The sequence below is a fragment of the Puntigrus tetrazona genome, chromosome 1 (assembly GCF_018831695.1).
Source record: "Puntigrus tetrazona isolate hp1 chromosome 1, ASM1883169v1, whole genome shotgun sequence".
NCBI classification, from domain to species: domain Eukaryota; kingdom Metazoa; phylum Chordata; class Actinopteri; order Cypriniformes; family Cyprinidae; genus Puntigrus; species Puntigrus tetrazona.
Genome location: NC_056699.1, coordinates 15,080,441 through 15,092,612, shown reverse-complemented (window position 1 = coordinate 15,092,612; position 12,172 = coordinate 15,080,441).

Sequence of the window (12,172 nt, the reverse complement as noted above, 5' to 3'; positions counted from 1 at the left end):
AAAATCGAGAATAGGAAAACTGTTCAAAAGTTGAAGACCATGTCTGAGTTTAAAAGCAGTTTCTTTAATAAATGGCCTATATTTTGGCATTTTGAAGCGGTACTTTACAGCCTGGTTACGATCCGCTACTTGTAACGTTTCCCCTGATCTTAAGATTTTGTTCAGAAGTGTATGTTAACATGTTCTTTTTAACAGCATCTCGCCCCCACGCTCTTAAAAATACAGGTGCTTTAAAAGGTTCTTCACAGTGATGCTATAGAAGAACCATTTTTGGTTCCACATAGAACCATTTATTCAAAAGCTCTTTAAAAAAAAAACATCTCTTTCTTGCCTTTTTTAATCTGAAGAACCTTCTTTTCCCCGGTTCTTCTTTGGCATGGTGAAGCACGTATATTCTTAAGAGAGCTGTACTCAGTGTTTGTGCTGCTAGTGTCACACAGTCATTCTTATCCTTACAATATCCTACTATTTTATATTAAAAAAAAGATTTTAGTTTACTTGCATATCTGTCAAAAAAAGGTTGGTTTGATGTATTTCACCTTGTTATTTATTTTGATTAAAAAAATGCTGAGAAGGACCTCCACAAGTCGATTTAGTTTGTTTGAAGTATTTTATTTTGTTATTTAATCAGATTAAAAAATTGCTGGGAAAACTCTTGCTAGGAAGAAACTTCACAAGTTTGGAAGGTCGATAGAAACTCGTCAACACACCAGCAACATTTAGTCTTGTTTTCCAAGGGACCCCACCACCGCCACGTCCTCCAGAAATCACTATGGACTGATCTGGAAAATGATTGGTGGATCTGGAGTGTTTTGGTGGTGGCTGGAATGCATAATGTTTCCTATGATGGAGGAGATGAACCCTTGAACGTTAGTCATTGAACCATAAATTGGCTTAAGGGAATGTATTTTATAAAAAAAATAAAATCTTACAAACTTCACCTTTAAATAAAAGGTCAAGATGAAAATGCATTTCAAGACCCTTTCTGTCATCAGCACTGCAACTGGATAATATTCTGTGGCATCTCGCAGTTTTAACAGCAAAGACGCGTTCTGTGTAAATGACCCTTTACGTCTGTCACTCAGAAGTCCAAAAAAAAAAAAAAAAGTTGTCAAATTAAACAAGAATTGAAACCAAACTCATCCACGTGGATGAAGAAAACAACGTAACATTTAAAGGTCATTTCTGATGACTGACATCACGCAGTTCACCAGTATGAAGAATACAGATGTGTGCCGGTGGTATATAACTCATTTATAAAATAATATTTTCATTTATTGACAAAAAAGGAAACATAAGTAAAAATGAGTAAAGTTAAATGAATAAACACATAACAAGTGAACAACGCAAGCTTTATTCAAACGTATTGTTCTACCAATCAGATATTTCAGGAGGTGGGCCCCGCTTCCTACAGCTGTTCCAGTTCTTTGATAAAGCAGCTGTGCCCACCGTCTCCTGTGTTTGCCATGTCCCTCACTGCTGGAATCAGATCGTGGATGCACCTTTCAAGAAGCGCTCCTGTGCATAAAGAACAGTAGAGCAAACTTCGGCGTGCTGAAGACACACTGACTCTCCATTTTCTTCAAGGCCTTAGAGGTGAGCCCTGGCTTCGTGGCTGATGTTGTTGCATTCTGCTCTGTGATTCACAATCTCCTCAGCGGGGACATCACTGAGCCAGAGGATGAGGAAAACAATGATGACAACCCCCTGAACCCCACAACGCTGAAGGCAAGCGTAGGAGATCACGTGTCTGCCCAAAGGTCCACGAGCATGGCTACCTGCAAAACCTTTAAACAGGTGCTAAATGAATGCTTCTTTCACAAATGTAATTGTCCGTAAGTTTCGCCTATTTTTGTTTTGAGCTGAACGTGTTGCTGTCAATCACTGAGGTTTACTGTACTTTGCAGTCACAGACTGTAGCGTACGTCTTGGAATATATCACCCAAATAGTCATTTTCACTGTATATTGCCGTCATCAACTTGTGATGTAATGATGCCGTGCCATGCTTGAACCTACCTATACCACTCAAATTAGAAAGTATCATTATATGTTAACCGTTGTAAATTGGGTTAAATTAAGGCAATAGTTTTGAAAACTAATGTGGTGTGATGGGCTATCACAATCTCCACAGCCATCACCAGCCATGTCCTTGAGCAAGGCTCTTTTCTTCAGGTGGTTCCTGGGGGATTGGCTGTAGTAACAGCACTGCAAGTCATTTTGGGAAAAAAACATCTTGTAAATGTTCTGCTGTGATCTTTGTTTGGAAACAGTCAATACTGACAATATGATTTAACTACTGGTTTGATCGTGTCATGTTTCTTAACTAGACTATACCATATGTTCTAAATATAAACAGATTTTATTCTGCAGTTGTGTTCATTTGTTTTGATTTCTTCACCAGTTTCTCACAAACATGATTGCCTTAACATGTGTGACTGTCAGTGCATTATCCATTATCAATTACACCAAATGTAATACAATCAGAAGCATTCTCCCCAAAATGTCATTTAGTTTTCTAGTCGGGCAAATACAATTCTCTTTCACGTGTCCCTTCAAAAAAATCCACTAAATCCACAAGCGTTATTATGAAGCTCTGTTGCTGTAAATAAACTTCCCCCTCTAAAGTTGCTGGTGGGAGTGCCTGTTTACACTCCACTGCTGAAATCCATCCACATTTAGCAGGTTATTGGCAGCAGTGTTGCCAGATTAGGCAGTTTTGAATTGGATTGTGCGGGAAAAAATTATCTAATATTTGGGCTGGTTTGGGCTCGGTTTGGCAGTTTTCAAACATCTAAACTGTACAGGCTAATTGGTTAACAAACAATACCCAAGTGTGCATGCTACTCAACACGTGTCCACTAAAGAGTCGGCTGGTGTTGACATTGCCTGTCATACTTTTAGCCAGTTGTTAGAGATCAGCAGGTAGACATGATGATTCATGAGTGACAGATTGTTAGCACAGAAATGATAAATGATCAGATTTAGCCATTGGCTACATTTGGTGCATGTATTAATTAAAAGCATTTATGCTAAAATTGTACATGGTCCTTTTTCAAATAAATGTTAATTAAAATTGCCAGTGGCTAAATATAAATTACACAGTAAAGACTGTGAGAGTGACTCAAAACATGAATTATATCTGTGGAGGGAGATGACATGAAGGCTCTAATATTTTAACTCTGAAAATGAGTGTGAAATACCTAGTGTGTATGTGTATCACTTACTGTATTAGGCACCTTTTACATTTAAATAGGATTATAGACTGTTGACATTGAAAATGATGCATGTGTTTTTGGGTATCAGGAAATGTATTGATTAGAATTTTGACAGTGTTTGTCTTCGTATTATAGTTATATTTGGTAATTCACTTTAATGTATTTGTCTTGATTTAATATGCTTTCCTGGGAAATGGGTCTATTTTTATATCATTTAGTCATCATTGTTTTGCTTTAAGGAGCAAGAATCATTGTTTTGGTTGTGAGCCCAAGAACAGCAAAGTTTCAAAGCTAGTGTGCAAAATAGTTTGGAAAAATTGAGGAAGATAAAAAAAAGGTTGGTTAGAGGGATGGTACATTCAAAAACAGACAAAATAGCAAATAAGAAGCAAGAAAAAAAAACATGGAACTACAAAGGACTAGACAAGACAAGGGCACAAGACCAACCAGGCAGGGACACAAGAACACACAATCAGGCACAGACACATCCCACGGGGCAAGGGGCAGTATAGAGGTGCGGGTCATAAAATTAGAATATCATCAAAAAGTTTATTTATTTCACTAATTCAATTAAAAAAGTGAAACTTCTATATTATTTTCATTCATTACACACAGACTGATATATTTCAAATGTTCATTTCTTTTAATTTTGATGATTATCACTGACAAATAATGAAAACCCCAAATTCTGTATTTTAGAAAATATTGAATATTTTGAAAAGGTTCAATATTGCAGGCACCTGGTGCCACACTCTAATCAGCTAATTAACTCAAAACACCTGCAAAGGCATTTAAATGGTCTCTCAGTCTAGTTCTGTAGGTTACACAATCATGGGGAAGACTGCTGACTTGACAGTTGTCCAAAAGACGACCATTGACACCTTGCATAAGGAGGGCAAGACACAAAAGGTCATTGCAAAAGAGCCTGGCTCTTCACAAAGCTCTGTGTCCAAGCACATTCATAGAGAGGCAAAGGGAAGAAAAGATTTGATAGAAAAAAGTGTACAAGCAAAAGGGATAACTGGAGAGGATTGTGAAGCAAAACCCATTCAAAAATGTGGGGGAGATTCACAAAGAGTGGACTGCAGCTGGAGTCAGTGCTTCAAGAACCACTACGCTCATGCAAGACATGGTTTTCAGCTGTCGCATTCCTTGTGTCAAGCCACTCTTGAACAACAGACAGCATCAGAAGCATCTTGTCTGGGCTAAAGACAAAAAGGACTGGACTGCTGCTGAGCGGTTCAAAGTTATGTACTCTGATGAAAGTAAACTTTGCATTTCCTTTGAAAATCAGGGTCCCAGAGTCTGGAGGAAGAGAAGAGAGGCACAGAATCCATGTTGCTTGAGGTCCAGTTTAAAGTTTTCATAGTCAGTGATGGTTTGGGGTGCCATGTCATCTCCTGGTTTTGTTCCACTGTGTTTTCTGAGGTCCAAGGTCAGATCCAGCCGTATTCCAGGAAGTTTTTGAGTACGTCATGCTTCTTGCTGCTGACCAACTTTATGGAGATGCAGATTTTCCAACAGGACTTGGCACCTGCACACAGTGCCAAAGCTACCAGTACCCGGTTTAAGGACCATGGTATCCCTGTTCTTAATTGGCCAGCAAACTCGCCTTGCCCTTAACCCCATAGAAAATCTATGGGGTATTGTGAAGAGGAATATGCGATATGCCAGACCAAACAATGCAGAAGAGCTGAAGGTCACTATCAGAGCAACCTGGGCTCTCATAACACCTGAGCAGTGCCACAGAGTGATCAACTCCATATCAGTATTGAAATCAGTATTGAGTGCTTTACATACTCATTCAAACACAAAACCCTGACACTTTGTTCATTATCATTTGGCAATTAACTTTCATTTTTCTAACTACCATTCCTTGCCTCTTTACCTCTCAAGCTCTGTCAGATTGGATGGGGGCTGGGTGGTTTTCACCAGAACTATTTAATTGGGTTCAATCTCAGGATGTGGCTGGTGAATACTTATATACATGTGATTGTTTTTTTGTTTTTTTATTTGTAATAAAGTGCAGGCAAAAACTTGGGTCTGGGAGGAGTTCAGGGAGACCATGGAAAAGAACTATCGGACGGCCTCAAAGAGGTTCTAGCAAACCGTCCAACACTTCAGAAAAGGGAAGCAGTGCCCTGCCAACACCGTATACAGTGCCGGTGGGAACCTGCTAACCTCGACTGGGGATATTGTCGGTCGGTGGAAGGAATACTTTAAGGATCTCCTCAATCCCGCCAATGCATCTTCCATTGAGGGAGCAGAGGCCGGGGACCTGGGGGGGGACTCGACCATCACCCTGGCTGAGGTCACTGAGGTTGTTGAGAAGCTCCTCGGTGGCAAGGCACCGGGGGTGGACGAGATCCGCCCGGAGTACCTCAGGTCTCTGGATGTTGTGGGGCTGTCTTGGCTGACATGCCTTTGCAGCATCACGTAGACGCTGGGGACAGTGCCTCTGGACTGGCAGACCGGGGTGGTGGTTCCTCTTTTTAAGAAGGGGGACCGGAGGGTGTGCTCCAACTATAGGGGGATCACACTCCTCAGCCTCCCTGGGAAAGTCTATGCCAGGGTACTGGATAGGGGAATTCGTCCGATAGTGGAACCTCAGCTTCAAGAGGAACAATGCGGGTTTCGTCCTGGACGTGGAACACTGGATCAGCTCTATACTCTCTTCAGGACACTGGAGGGTTCCTGGGAGTTTGCCCAACCAGTCCACGTGTGTTTTGTGGACAAAACACCGGGTTCCTCGTGGTGTCCTGTGGGGAGTGCTCTGGGAATATGGGGTAAGGGGCCCATTGTTAAGGGCTGTATGATCAGAGCACGAGCTTGGATCGCATTGCCGGCATTAAGTCAGACTTGTTCCCAGTGCATGTTGGACTCTGACAGGGCTGCCCTTTGTCACCGGTCCTGTTCATTATTTTTATGGACAGGATTTCTAGCCGAAGCCAGGGGCCGGAGGGAGTCCGGTTTGGTGACCACAGGATAGCTTCTCTGCTTTTTGCAGATGATGTTGTCCTGTTGGCTACATCTGGCCAAGACCTACAGTGTGCGCTGGGACAGTTTGCAGCTGAGTGTGAAGCAGCTGGGATGAGAATGAGCACCTCTAAGTCTGAGGCCATGGTTCTCAGTCGGACAAGGGTGGCTTGCCCCATTCAGGTTGTTGGGGAGTTCCTGCCTCAGGTGGAGGAATTTAAGTATCTTGGGGTCTTGTTCACGAGTGAGGGGAGGATGGAACGAGAGATTGTATACATGCCACCAGGGTGCCACACAGACTTTATTAAATAATTTGCTATCTGAGCTAGCACTGGCTGCAGGTTAAGCCTTAATTGTTGGCGATTTTATGTTAATAGTGTGATGAGCGTCCCGAGGATCAATCAGCTTCACCCTGGAAAATAACGAGGAGCACCTGACTGTACCCATCACAGGCTGATCGGTCAGAGGTGCACCTTATCAGGATGCTTTTCTCTTGTCGCACTCCAGACAGCAGCGTATGACCGATCAGCCCCACATTTCATGGCACGAACCCACTGCACCAAGGAGAGAGAGAAAACTTCCAGCACTAGGACACAGTTTGGACTTTTTCACCTTTTTATTACTAAGGTAGAAAAGGTATCCTCACAGTTATATTCCTTCTTGGTGTCTTTGATGATTTTCAGTCAGGGTTTAAATCATATAATGCACTGAGACTGCTCTTATTTGAGTTATAAATGACTTGCTTCTATCATCCGATCTTGGTTGTATCACTCTATTAGTGCTACTGGATCTTAATGCTGCGTTCAACACTATCGACCACAACATTCTTTTGAGTAGACTAGAAAACTTTGTTGGCATTAGTGGAAAATTGCATAGTTCAAATTGTATTAATCTGACTGCCATCAATTCGTAGCAGTGAATAAAGAGATATCATATTAATCACAACTGCAGTATGGAGCACCTCAAGGCTCAGTACTAGGGTCGTTACTTTTCATCCTTGGGAGATATAATCAGGAGACATGGTGTTAGATTTCTCTGTTGTGCTAATGATACTCGGCTCTATGTTTCTTCATGGCTCAGTGAAACAAACCAAATTGAGAAAACTGCCCTATCTCTGTGTCTGCTGTTGCCATGAGGGGTTTGGTTATTTCTAGTTTTCAAGTGACAGTAGCAGTTAACTTCAATCCTTCAAACAGAAGAAATAACACTGCCAGTCCATCATCAGATATTAAGGTCAAACAAGGTATCAAGGAAGTAGGAATGAAACCATAATTGTGAATAGGATAGGAGGCTAATAACAGAAATATAGTCAAATTCAAGTGGGTGCTGCACACTGGTGGAGGTTGAGGAGAGATCTGCAGTACTGTAAAGTGCTTTGGGTGCACGGCAATACACAAGAAAGTGCTAAATAAATGCCTCATTCATGCGTTCATTCATTTAAACTATATGAGAAATGCAAAATGATGCTTGACCATATGGTTAATATGTCTTTAAAAGACATCATATAGCATATGATGACAGCTCTACCGCACAGTAGAGTTTCATATAGAACATTTAAAAGTGCTTGAGGCTATTTTTTAGATATTAAGAATATTAAGTTAAATAATTTAGCTCCTTTTAGGTGTGAAGGGTATTAAACATCATATAGGTTTTAAAACCTTGTCAATTACTTAAAAAGCCCCGGATGGCTTAGCTCCTCAGTACTTCAGCAAACTCTTATCACATTATAGTCCTTCACGTCCACTGCATTCTCAAAATTCAGGATACCTATAATATCAAAAACTTTTGGGTGGCAGATCCTTTAGCATCTCTTGAACAATCTACCTAACATTCTATTAGTTTAAATCTAGATTAAAGACCCAGCTGTTTAACGTGGCTTACACATGATACACTAATATGCTTCTAATCCATTAAAGGATTGTTAGGCTGCATTAATTAGATCAGCAGCAACCAAGAACAGTCCCCATAACACACAATGTACTCTTACATTGTAAGAAGAATGTCATCTACACTAATATAGGTCTGTTTCCTTCTTATTTCGAAGTTACCATAGCCACCCAGATCCACTCTGTATCCAGATCAGATGGTGGATCAGCACCTAGAGATGATGTTTACTGATTGTAAGCAGGACCAGGACCCGTAGATGAGCCACAAATACAGATCCCCAGTAAATACCTTGTCACCTAGATGGCCTTGTTTCTCCCAAAGTTCTGTCATTGATGGAGTTTTGGTTCCTTACCACTGTCGCCTCTGGCTTGCAAATTGTGAAACTGGTTTATTAAATAAATTCAATGCACACAGACATAGTTTAAGTCTTTTTGTTCTTTTTTTGATGATTATGATGATGTCCTTTGACACAATACGTACTGTTAAAAGTGTTATATAAAAAAAGTGACTTGACTTTGTAACACACCGCAATTTAGGATGCAGGGATAACAAACAATATTAGAGGGACATTCGCTCCACTCAACAAGAAATAAAGAAATAAAGCACAGTTTGTTTTAAATTATCTTGTGTATTATGCAAAGTGACCCGCAGTACAACAATTTCCCTGAAATAACTACAATAAACAACAATAAATAATGAATGGTGGATGTATGTGATATATGCAATGTCTCTGAGTCCGTGAACTATATACAATATTGGAATTAGTCTGACCGGTAAGAGGTGACTTACGAATGTCTGCGAGCAGAATCCAAATCCAGCACCCAAAGTTATTTCAGTCCTCCTTGAAAAGTCCTCTAGCATGTATAACAAACTCCACTAGAGAGACGGATATAATCCAAAACTTCTGTATGCTATCCACGTTGTGCTTGAGCCTGGACAAAAATCAGTAACAAGCAGTGTTCATCACCAACCACCCCTGAACACTGGGAGCCAGCTATCTTTATCTCAGTAGTGATTTCATTGTTGTGATCACATGACAACGCTTGAGTGCAGGTTTCTCACAATCCTTTGGGGGAGCCGCACACCGGCCGAGGCGGAAACAACACAGAAAGCGAGGTGACAATTAAATTGAATGATCAACAGCGACAATCAACAATGTTATAAATAAATCACCCCTTATGTGGCAGTGCTACAACTTGAAATGTTTGATTGGGTTCAAGCCCAGGCTTTGGTTGGGTCATTCTTGGATATTCACCGATTTGTCCATAAACCACTCTTGCATTGTCTTAGCTGTGTGCTTAGGGTCATTTTGCTGTTGGAAAGTAAACCTTCTGCCCAATTCGAGATTCTGACTGCTCTGGACTAGGTTTTCATTAAGGCTGTGTTCATATTTATATTTTGACTGCTAAGTCTCTGCTGCAGAAAATACCCTAAGCATGAAGATGCTACCACCCCACATTGTCGGGATAATACTATGCAGGTGATGAGCAGTGCTGGCTTTCCTGTGAACATGATTTCACCAAGTGCAACATTTACCTGGATCAACATCCACGCTGATTCTACAAAAAACATTCCAATCAACCAATCAGAATTAAGGAATAAGTTTACAGGAAATGTCTGCGTACGTGTACTGGAATAGTTACATGCTTCTACATCCTTATTATTCAGCCATAATTTCCCTTTGATTTTAGGGATACATTATAGTTAGGGTTATGTTTAGGCATAGGGATACAGTTAGGTCTATGCTTTGAAGAATAATGTTGGCCCAAGAACATGTAGCGCTTGTTAAAATCACATTGACCCATCCGTATATAATGCTTGGAACTGAGATCAGAGAATCTTGTTTTTAACAGTCCTTTAGATTTGTATTTTTTTTTTTTTTTTTTGCATATTTCAAATTCTCATAGCTTTGAAAAATTACTGTTGCACCCCTAGTGTCTAGTGGATTATTTTAATGTCCTTGCTACATTTCTGTTCAATTTACTAAAATTGAGGAAATTTTAAACATTTGAACAGGTCACAAACATGTGAGACGTCAACAGATCAACTGTCATACCCACAACAAAAACTCTGAAGGCTTACCTCCACTCAAGGTGACCTTAAAGAAATTAGTTGAAATTGAAAAGAATAAACTGTCAAGCTTCGTAAACTTGCCAGCAGCTTAACAATAGATAATAAAAATAAATCAATTCAAATGCTGAAGAAATTGTGTTTCCATTTGAGATTTGGCAGGTTACATGTGTGACGCAAAGAGAGAAAAAGCGGATGTGGTAATTAATATTGCTACTTTAATATGACATTCAACTTCTAATCTCATAAAAATATGTATTTATTTATTAATATTTTATTAGGAATAGTGAATTCAAATAGACATATAGAACTCCACTCATATTGGAAAGCAGGCAAATTCACGGCATTAGTTTGCCTAAAAATCATCATTGAACATTTTAACTTGATGAACATACAGAACCTAAATAATATTCCCTTTGTACCTTGGAAACTGTGGCCTCAAAATGACAGCAGGGGTCATTCCTTATGTAGTAACTTATGTATTTTGACTCTACTAAAGGATAAAAATGCATTTACAGATATTTAGGAAACATGCTCACACACTTATTTCTCTAAAAAACCATGCTACAGCAAGTTATTCTTCTTTGAATTGTGCATTCCATGTCAGAGTAGTATCTCTACATCCCGAGTTTCAAGTTGGCAAACAAACTGGGTCAGAGATTGCAGATTCTAAAGCAGACTTAAAAGCATTGGCATCCATTAAAATAGCTGCGATCGGAGTCACATGTAAATGTGGATTGATCAGCTCAGTTAACAGTGTAAGGCTTTCCCATTGAGTATCCTCAGTTTGACAATGAGGGTTGAGTCTGAGGAGGAGGCGATGAGAGAAACAATATTTTGAATTTGGACTCCAGCACCAATTTTAACCGTTAAAGGGGTCACATGATGTTGCAGTGTTGTAACTACAACTCGTTGTGTCATCTTTTGGAAACACAAAGCACTTTCACCACGAAACACAGCATCTCCAGAACATGGCGCCGGCAGCAACACTACAGTGAGAATAATAGTTCTGCCTTCTTTCTTTGGGTAAACATTTGGACGATGTTATATAAATAAACCCACACCCTGACGTAGAGAACCTGCACCTTTACAGAAAAAGTAGATTGGCTAATATTACTCAAATACATAATGGCCGTTTCTCAAATGGAAAAATGCATACTCCGGAGGTTGCATTTGTAGGCTGCATACGTCATAAAGAAGTTCATATTTTAGAATATTAACAGTTATAAATTTGACTGTTAAACTTAATTGAGTGTAAATCATTATATTATGGTTATGACTCACAAAAAGAATGCTCAGTTGAAATAAACCAGTCTTGATGACGTATGCAGCCTACAAATGGAGGATGTAGCCTTCTTTTTAAGAAACGGCCAATATATGGAAAGACGGCTGAACACAGATGAAGAGGCACAGGAACTGATGTAATGAGGTCAAAGGTGTATGTTTGTGGAATATCAAAATGAAACTCTGATATTTATTTCATAGTTTAAATAAGACTACTCCATAACAAGGGAAGTTGTAGTAATGATAACGGTGCTGTATGTACGTTTTTGACTACTCTGAAAAAGTAGTCAACAATGCTACATTCAGCTATTCTCCTTTGATAATGTGTGTTGAATGTCTGTTTTTGTTGTGGTCTGTGTAAACCACCCACACTCAGTTTACCCACTTGTATTTCAGCACCTCAGGTTGCCAGTGTTGTGGATTCCCCGGATTAAAGAAGACTCCGAGCATTAGGTTTTGATAGCAAAAATTCAGACTTTTATTGATCAATACCAGCCGAGTCTGTCTAAGGTCCACACAGAACCACTCTATAGACAGCACTCCCGCTTACCACTATTCAGGGGTTTTTATATGGTCATCACACTACCACGTCACAGTAATAAATGGTGGCCTCCTGAATTACCCTTGTTAATGAGGATCACAGGTGTAAGACAACAGATGTAAAATGCCAAAAACAGATGAGTTCTAAATAGTGGGGTTCTTAGCTTATGTCTGACTGCAGTTATAATAGTAACTAAAT